Here is a 10,065-nt window from a genome sequence, read left to right on the forward strand (position 1 = left end):
ATTGAATAAGCAACGTTGGTAATAAGCAAAAGAGCTGAGGAAGCTTCCGGGATGAGGAGCGAAACGTCTTCAAAGAGAAACAAGGAAGTCCGGTTGGAAAAAAGTCAAAAGCAAAAGCACCTAGCAAGCTTAGTGGGAGGTACACTTATGCTTCCAAAGGTACAGGCGGTAGCGTTGCAATCCACACACAACCTCTGAATAGGCACAAGGAATGGCTGTCCAGTCTCTTCTTAAAACCTTCCCGTGTTGGAGGATTCACCGCTTCTGGAGGCAGGTGGTTCCACTGATTAACTGTTCCAACTGTCAGGAAGTTTCTCCTTAGTTCTAGGTTGCTTCTCTCTTTGGTTAGTTTCCATCTGTAGTTTCTTGTCCTGCCTTCAGGGGCTTGGGAGAAGAGCTTGACGCCCCCTCTTCTTTATGGCAGCCCCTCAAATATTGGAAGACTGCTATCACGTCACACCTTAGTCCTTCTTTTCATTAAATTAAAGGTAAAGGTGAAGGTTCCCCGGCACACGCGTGCTAGTCGTTTCCAACTCTCCGTTTCAAAGCCGAAGAGCCAGCGCTTGTCCGAGGACGTCTCTGTGGTCATGTGGCCGGAATGATTAGATGCCAAAGGCACACGGAACGCTGTTACCTTCCCACCGCGGTGGTCCCTATTTTTCTACTTGCATTTTTACGTGCTTTCGAACTGCTAGGTTGGCAGAAGCTGGGACGAGTAACAGGCGCTCACTCTGTTACGCGGCACTCGGGATTCGACCCGCCAAATTACCGACCTTCTGATCAACAAGCTCAGCGTCCTAACCCACTGAGCCACTGCGCCCCTCGTGAAATTAGACATTCCTAATTCTGCAAATACGAAGGATGGCTGGCTGAGGAATTCTGGGAGTCGAAGTCCACAAATCTGAAAGTTCCCAAGTTTGAAGACTCCTGATTTAGCTTTCCTTTCTGTCCTGACATTTAATACATAAATGCAGTTCTAGATCAGGCCCATCTAGCAACAAAATGATTAGCCAGTGGGATGCCTGGACACAACACAAGTGCAACAAAGTTTGAATGGGGGGGGGAAATGCAGTGATCCTGACCATACCCATTAAAAGCCTTATTCTCCATACATCCGTCCAAGCCCCTTTTAAAACTGTCCATTACTCCTCTCCGTAGGGGGAAAAAGTTTATGTAGATCAAATATTTCATGTTTAAAAATTCCTTTTATTTATCCTAAATCTCCTCCCATTGAGCTTTATCTGATGGTGTCCAATTTTTATACATCAAAAGCATGTCTTTATTTAAATTGTCATATTACAGATAAAAAGCTAGGGGGATTATTCTACTCGATTATGTTAGTTGAAATGAGGACTTTGTAAATCATGGAGTTCTCTTATCAGTTTAATTAACCCAATTTCTATCATAGTTTGGGAAACCTAATTATTTCTTTTCTTTGATACCAAAAAACATAGTGATGATATCTTTAAAGTTTCATGTCACTTGGATCAGTTATTAAATATTTGTGGAAATATAATCATTTGCCACCTGGATCCATCTTATTGACAATCATTACATGATCCCAAGTTTCTATTTCTCCCAATACACCTAACATTTTCTTTACTATTTGTAAAATAAGGCTTTGACTGCTCTGGCATTATAACTATTCCATTCTACTGTGGTCTTTATTTGCAATCTCATCATTTGGTTGTTGTTGTTTTCCAGCTGGTCAGTGACTACGATCCTACTGCTGTATTCCCACTGCATACAGTATTTTGTGGAGTAACCTTTAAGAAGTTAAACTCATACTCAAAGATATTTACTTATAAATACATAGTGGCTGCAATTTTAAGACATGCTTATCCAGGGGTTAACTGAGCCATAATTTACTCAATTCAATTGTCTAGTCAACAGATTAACTTAATTACATGGACTGCCTTTTTACATGCTGCTTAAACTAAGATGTAGTTTACTACTTTATGGTTCCACGTAGTGTACAAACATAGTGAGGGAGAAAAAGTGAAATATGTAAAGAAAGGAAAGAAATGAAGTTTTTCCCTTGCTTTGTCATAAGCCTGCAATTCTACAAAGGTGCCCCTAAACACACACACACACACTCACTGCTAAATTTACTGAAGTAGATCCCTTGGTTTTCTGGTGGTGATTTTGACTTATAAAGAGCAAGAACGCAATCTTGTGAAATGTTCTTGTTGTAAATCCCAATGAATGCAGCGGTATTTCTAAAAAGACATATCCACATTGAATTGTTGCAGAGTGCTTTGCTGTCTTGGAAGTAATCTTTTTTGAGACTATCTTTTGCACAGCCCTTACTGTGCAATGTTATTTATGTTGGTCATTAAGCAGAACATACACAAACAATAAAGAGCAGAACAGCCTAAACCATCCCACGATGCAAGCCAATTCAAACATGACATTAGCTTAGCTAATCCAGTAAAAACAAAAAAAAGAGAACACATTTTGCTTAAGGGCTTTTATTACCGTAAGACTGGTTTGGTATACAGAATGTACAGTATAATATGCCAATTGTTAAAATAATGTACAGGCACATTTGTAAATATATAATTACAATTTAAGAGAGAGAGAAATAAACACTACATTATTCCAGTATTCTTTTAGTTTCACCACAGTCTTCTGGGTCTTTTAATTCTCATAAAATGCCAAATTCTTGTGATGATAGAACACAGCACCTGTTGCTGTGCAGATAAATATTGCTTCACTTTTTAAAAAAAATATAGAATACATTCTTATTGCTAAAACCCTTTATCAGGTGGTGATGCTTCCAGTTTTTCTAAGTTCCAGCATTTAAAATAAGCATGTTCACTCCAGAAAACTGCTTCATTATAGTTTGGCTATGTTCTCACAACATGTTAACCTACGCTGCATTAGTTTTTCTACCAAAATAACCCAAAGCTCTAGCCAATCAATTGTCACTTTTCTACACTCCTATGTTTCCTTCTATTCTTTAGCTTTCTTGAAGGGTTCACACTGAGGATGGAGAGGAAGACGACAATAACAACTGATCAAATCCCTACCGCTCTGCTGAGGGAGCCTTGGGGAGAGAGGATTCAAATCATTAACATCCTGTTTAAGGGCGACTGATTCACTTCTTGAGATTGAAATGCAATAAGGGGTCAGATAATCAGCCACTACGTGTGAGTGAAAGCTGCTTTACACATTGCATCAAGACAGGGGTTTTCAAATTTCACGTGTTTTTCCCCCCCCAAGGCTACGGAACCTGTTCTCTAAAATAAATAAATAAAAAAAATTTCCAGATGAACAAAACTCCCGCAATACAACATTCACTGCGTTTGAGTAATTGCTGGATCTTTTTGCCCTTCGGCTCTCAAGTAATTCCACCAAATTCTTACATAGAACAGCATTTGAGAAACCCTGCGGGAAAAGATGTAACTTGGGACCGGGAATGTTGAGTGGACCCATCCCATCCAATCTTGCACTTTGGTGCTCTCTGAGCTGGGTTGTTTTCTTGCAGACGTGTTATTACCCAAGTAGCTAGCATCATCAGTGCTAGATGGAAATGCTCTCCTTTTAATCTACAAAGGCTTGCCTTGTCTCTGTTGGTGGTTTGGGGGGGCAATGAAACCTTTTCAGGAAAAACAACGAAGCTCAGAGAGCACCAAGGACCTCTCAAATATAGCCAATATTTATGAGCTCCGTGTTCTGGAACTGCAATTTCACAACCTGAATCTGCTGACGGCTAGAAATTTACATTACTGCTACCCTAGAGCAGGGGTGTCAAACTGCTGGCCGCTGGGCCGGTTGCGTCACAAGGAAGCTGCGCCCACCCCGGCTTAGGCCAGGGGGAAAGAGTTGTGATACGTTGCAACACGTCACGGGATGCAGCCGGTTTGACACACACACACACCCGCCCTAGATTTCCCAAATTGCAGGTCTGTAAAATTTTAATTAAAAAATATACATATCCGACTGAAGACTTCATTGGTTTCGCCTAAGAAATATCACAAATAACAGCTTTATTCAGCTGAAGCATTTTGAACTCTTTTACAAAAGTGGTGTGTTGAGTGATCAATTGAATTAATGTACAGTATTCTGCCAAAGCACTGCAGCAGCTACATTTTACTTCACGTACGGTAGCATTTTACTTTTCAACGTACAGTTATCTCTTATCCAGAGGCCAAAGCTTCCCCTCTTGATTCTTTCATTACAAAGAATCAAACTGCTCCATCCTCTTCTGGGTTTCAGGAGACCAGTTAAGATTCGGTTATTTCATCAAGCGCCACCGGAGGACGGCATGCTGCAACTGAAGATTTGACCTTGCTGGATACATCTTTCGGTACATATTTTGTACAGCTTTGATACTGCATTTAATTATTTTTGAGAAGGCGGGACTTGTTTCTGTGTTAGCCAATGAGAGCATTTGAGTAGGCGTGCTGTTACCCAGGATAAACAACAGCGGGAAATGTGTATCTATAAACCTGCAGTTGTGACTTAATTAAGCTAAGCTACTAAAACAAACATTGCTGTTATTAAAAAGGTAAAGTTTCCCCCGCACATGCGTGCTAGTCGTTTCCGACTCTAGGGGCCGGTGCTCATCTCCGTTTCAAAGCCGAAGAGCCAGCGCTTGTCCGAGGACGTCTCCGTGGTCCTGTGGCCGGCATGACTGGATGCCAAAGGCGCACGGAACGCTGTTACCTTCCCACCGGAGTGGTCCCTATTTTTCTACTTGCATTTTTACGTGCTTTCGAATTGCTAGGTTGGCAGAAGCTGGGACGAGTAACAGGCGCTCAGTCTGCTACGCGGCACTCGGGATTCGACCCGCCAAACTGCCGACCTTCTGATCGACAAGCTCAGCGTCCTAACCCACTGAGCCACCGCGTCCCTAACTTGCTGTTATTAAAACACCCCAAAAGAGCATCCTGTGCCTTCGCTGAGCCAACACTCTCTTGTCTGGGTTAGAAAAAAGTACTTCGACTTTTAGATTTAGTAACCGGTGGTTATTTCTAATACTGGCAATGATTTCAACAAAACGTCTGGTGTACCTGTTGATTGATGTTGTGTATTATTATCTTGGTGGTATCTTAAGTCTACTTCACTGAAGTACTTCACTTCAGTGCTTGCAGGAAGTGCCCATCCAAGGTGATGTCAAAAGAAAATTCAGTTAGGTTTTAGTTAGGGCTTCCGAATGGTGAACTTTCTGCTGCTTCAGCTACTCTGGTGGATTCGCGTCATTGTTATAACTGTATGACCCACACTCACATTTTCAGTTCATGGGTAGAGAAATCAACATTCTTCCGTAGAATGTCCGGGCGCAAGCTAGAATGCATTGTTCCTTTCAGGATTGTAAGCCACTGGCGCCCTTAAGGTTGCAGAGCTTTTTCTATTCAGGGATCGCTTTTATTGTTCTTTTATTGAAATTTTACCATTTTGTTCGTTTAAGTACTTCTCTCACTAGTGCCCGAAAGTTCCACTTTTCTATCACCTGATTTAATACTCTGCTGGATCATTTAGATCAGGGCTCTTCAAAACCTGGCCCTTTTATGACTTGTGGACTTCAACTCCCAGAATGCCTCAGCCAGACACGCTGGCTGAGGAATTCTGGGAGTTGAAGTTCACAAGTCATATAAAAGGGCCAAGTTTGAAGACCCCGATGTAACTTGACATAAGTGGCCATATATACTTTTGGGAAGCAGTTTCTCCCATATTTCCCTTGTGGTGAGCCCAAGAAACAATGATATATCAGGCAAAACAAGAACAGTCTGCAGACTCTTTACCATTATGCCTTATTTTGGGAGGTAATTTTTACTGGATGACTACTCCTAAAATGGGTAACAATTCTCATTTCTTCTGTTTATACTCCTTTTGTCTAATTGCAGAATAACAGAGGGCGAAGCCTTTAGAAATGCTTTTATAGACTTTCCCAGTCTCACCATTATTTCTGAGATTTGCAAAAGTCTGTTTTGATCCAAGCACGGTACACTTCCAAAAACCCATGGGACAAAGAGCAGCCAATCACTGTGGCAATCTGTAAGTATGTCGTTCTTTTACCTTGGAGGCCCCTGAAATTAGCATCATATTCTCAGTTAATTGAATGAAACCTCTGACTCAAATTACCTAAGAGCGTTCACTATTCCTGCAGATATGACACACTACACCAGACATGTCAAACTCGCGACGTCGCGCGACGTATCGGGACTTTTTTCCCATTGCCGGCAATGGGGTGGGCACGGTTTCTTCGTGAGACGTCCGGCCCGCGGGCCGGCAGTTTGACACCCCTGCACTACACTATGCTTATTTAATCAGAAGCATAAATAAAACTCAGCCCTTTCCCAAGTCTTTGGGTTAGGATGCTTCTTGATGTTCCTCTTTTAAGGTTGTAGATGATGTGGAAGAATGGATTTCTAATCTGTTCTCTTGGGACAGTATTGTTCTTTTCATATGCAATATTTTCTTTTTAATTTTGTGAACCTGACAAGGTCATTTTACAGAGTTGAGTTAGATGGCCCAGAAATATGAACAAATAATAGATGAATTTTCAATGATACTGTAGGTCCTGGGGTTCCATCTACGTTTTAAAGTGTGGCTCGAAGCCAGACATGTCAAACTTGTGACATCACGCGACGTATCGGGACTTTCCCCCCATTGCCAGCAGTGTGGTGGGCACGGCTCTGGCATGACGCATCCGGCCCATGGGCTAGCAGTTTGACATGCCTGCTGTAAGCTGATGCACACTGGATAATTGAGAAAGCTGAAGAATACAAAAAAAAAAGGTGTGTGCTTCACGGATTATAGAAAGGCCTTAAATTGTGTCAATCACATCAAGTTGTGATATGCATTTAGAAAAATGAGAAACCCAAAATAACTCATTACCTTCACGTGAAACCTATAAATATCCAGGAAGTATGGGTCGAACATGGAGAAACAGACAGGCTCCATGTTGGCATAAGAGACGAACTGTATGCTGTCCCCTTATTTTTTCCCGGCCTGATTTATATGAATATATATTAAGGGGAACCTGATTGGGAAAAAGAGCATGGTTTTCCAATTGGGAGAAGAAACATCAATGACCCCACACTTTGCTGAAGGTACTAACGTGATGGCCAAAAATGCAGGATCTGTAAGCTCTAGCAATAAAGGTCAAGGAGCACAGTGAAAAAAATGGGACTAAAATTAAATAGAAAGAACATCAACTAACGAAACAGGTACAACAACTATCTTAAAACAGACAACGAAGATGTCAAAGCAGTATACATTTTAGGATCAACCATCCCCAATAAATAATCAAGGTGGTCTTGGGAAACTCAAATGTCATCATTTGAAAGAAAAAAAAACGATCCTTTTTTTAAAAATGGGGCAAGACAGAAATCTATTTTGGCTGGCAGAGAACATCCTGCAGAGGTGCCATAAGCCTCTTTCAAAGGCATGCTCTTGAACAACCACAAACTTGGGGGAAAAACTTTGCCTTCTGAAGAGCCTGAGAACCTGGCTTTGCCAACTGGCCTGGTGTCCCGATGAGGGGATCCAACTTTGGTAGTGGCTAGTTGACTAGTACAGGTGGACCTCAACTTACGACAATTAAGCTCAAAATTTTTGCTGCTAAACAAGACAGATGTTAAGTGAACTTGGCCCCATTTTACGACCTCTCCTGCCACAGTTGTTAAGTGAACCCCCGCAGTTGGTCAGTAACCTGGCCGTTAAGGGAATCTGGCTCCCCCAATTCTCTTTGCTTGTCAGGAGGTCGCAAAAAGGGATCACCTGACCCCGGGACACTGCAACCGTCATAAATACGAGCCAAGTTGCCACGCGTCTGAATTTTGACCGGGTAACTTTAGGGATCCTGCAATGGTTGTGTGGGAAATGAGTCACGAGTCACTTTTTCAGTGCTGTTGTAACTTTGAACGGTCACTAAATGAACCGTTTCCACCTGTATAAGATCTCACCTCCAGCCCATCTACGTACACACGCTGCCTTTCTAATCCCCTTTTTGTAACGATTCTAACGTTTTAGCTTTTTGCTACTGAATTCCATTCTATATTCTATTCTATATTCTATACACACTGCCTTTTTAATCCCCTTTTTGTAACGATTCTAACGTTTTAGCTTTTTGCTACTGAATTCCATTCTATATTCTATTCTATATTCTATACACACTGCCTTTTTAATCCCCTTTTTGTAACGATTCTAATGTTTTAGCTTTTTGCTACTGAATTCCATTCTATATTCTATTCTATTGAATTCTATTCTATATTCTATACACTGCCTTTTCAATCCCTTTTGTAACGATTCTAACGTTTTAGCTTTTTGCTATTGAATTCCATTCTATATTCTATTCTACTGAATTTCATTCTATATTCTATTCTATTGAATTCCATTCTATATTCTATTCTACTCCACGTCTGAATGTTTTAATCTTATAACTGCTTTAATTCTCTTACTGACGGTATCGTAAGTCGCCCTGAGGCGCACGGCACAGGTGAGCAGCGTTATCAACGTAATGAATTAAATAAAAACGAGGGCAGCCCCCCCCTTTCTGCAGGCCTTAGCAACAAGACAGGAGTGCAGTGCAACAACACCTACTTTTGATATTTGTGCAGCAGAGCATCATGCCGAAGGGACTCATCCCTTTTCTCCAACACGCTTATTTATTTAGCGTATGGCTGGTCACACACAGAATTAAAAGCACTTCACAAATCCTCCAGGATTTAATCTACCCCGACACATATGGGTGAGGTACAATAGAATTAAAACGACTCATGGGGGGTGTGCCGACTCTCTGTATAAATGGTGGAAGACACCTTCAGCGCAATGTGATTGCGGGGCTCCCCGACAGACTATCCAACATATAGTGAGGGAATGCACTAATACAGGGGTAGGCAACCTCGGCTCTTTTATGACTCGTGGACTTCAACTCCCAGAGTTCCTGAGTCAGCATGGGGGAACTATGGCCCTTTCATGACTCATGGACTTCAACTCCCAGAATTCCTGAGCCAGCATGGGGAAACTATGGCCCCTTCATGACTCATGGACTTCAACTCCCAGAATTCCTGAGCTAGCATGGGGAAACTATGGCCCCTTCATGATTCATGGACTTCAACTCCCAGAATTCCTGAGCCAGCATGGGGGAACTATGGCCCCTTCATGACTTGTGGACTTCAACTCCCAGAATTCCTGAGCCAGCATGGGGAAACTATGGCCCCTTCATGACTTGTGGACTTCAACTCCCAGAATTCCTGAGCCACCATGGCTCAGCTTGGAAACCTCTCCCTTTCACCTCAGCATGGCTGGCTCAGGAATTCTGGGAGTTGAAGTCCACAAGTCATAAAGCGGCCTAGGCCTAGGCCAGGAGTAGGCAACCTTGGCTCTTTTATGACTCGTGGACTTCAACTCCCAGAATTCCTGAGTCAGCATGGCTCAGCTTGGAAACCTCTCCCTTTCCCCTCAGGAATTCTGGGAGTTGAAGTCCACGAGTCATAAAAGAGCCGAGGTTGCCTACCCCTGGACTAATAGAAGATACCCAGGAGATTTCAAGGACTTCCTCTGCGTAACAACGGCAGCTACTGACTGGCTCTCCAAACTCGACATTAAACTCTGAAAGGTTATTTCTGCTTTCCTCTTAGGTTTTATTACTGCTTCTCCAACACACACACACGCACACAAACACCACGCATGGGCCCGTCGGCCTGCCAACCCCCTCCCCACCCTTCAGAGGGCAGTTAACACCCACCTCACTAGGCCTCAAGCCTTCCCCGGCGTTCATCGGTCTCGCGAGACCCGCGCCGATCCCGCGCCGGGGTCCGAAAGGCAGACGAATGCGCCGGCGCCGGCAGATTTCCTCACCAGAGCCTTCTCGCCCGCCATGAGAGAAAAGCCTCCGCCGCTTCAGCTCGGCGATTCGTCGTGGCAGGGGGGAAAAAAAAAGGAAAAACAAAAAAAAACCGCGACCCTGCTCGGTCTCCTCAGGGAGAAAAAAAAAAAAGAGGCGCGTCCTCCTCAACGGCCGGCGCCCGCCTCGCGCTAACGTTCCAAAGCGACGCCGTCGCCGGCGAGTGACGACACGGCGAGGTCCCTCCCACCCACCCAATCACTCAC

The 10,065-nt window shown here is 43.2% G+C and overlaps 1 protein-coding gene across 1 annotated transcript in view; it reads right to left on the reverse strand.

The window, feature by feature from the left end:
- The window catches only part of SMIM14 (small integral membrane protein 14), a 46,228-nt gene extending 36,342 nt beyond the window's left edge, over nt 1-9,886 (reverse strand). Inside the window, exon 1 of the mRNA XM_081332895.1 lies at nt 9,701-9,886. The gene's annotated coding sequence lies outside the window, so the exon portion shown is untranslated. The remainder of the gene's footprint in view (nt 1-9,700) is intronic.
- Nucleotides 9,887-10,065: the final 179 nt, after the last annotated feature.

Source organism: Vipera berus (genome assembly GCF_964194415.1).
Source record: "Vipera berus genome assembly, chromosome: 7".
Lineage (NCBI taxonomy): Eukaryota > Metazoa > Chordata > Lepidosauria > Squamata > Viperidae > Vipera > Vipera berus.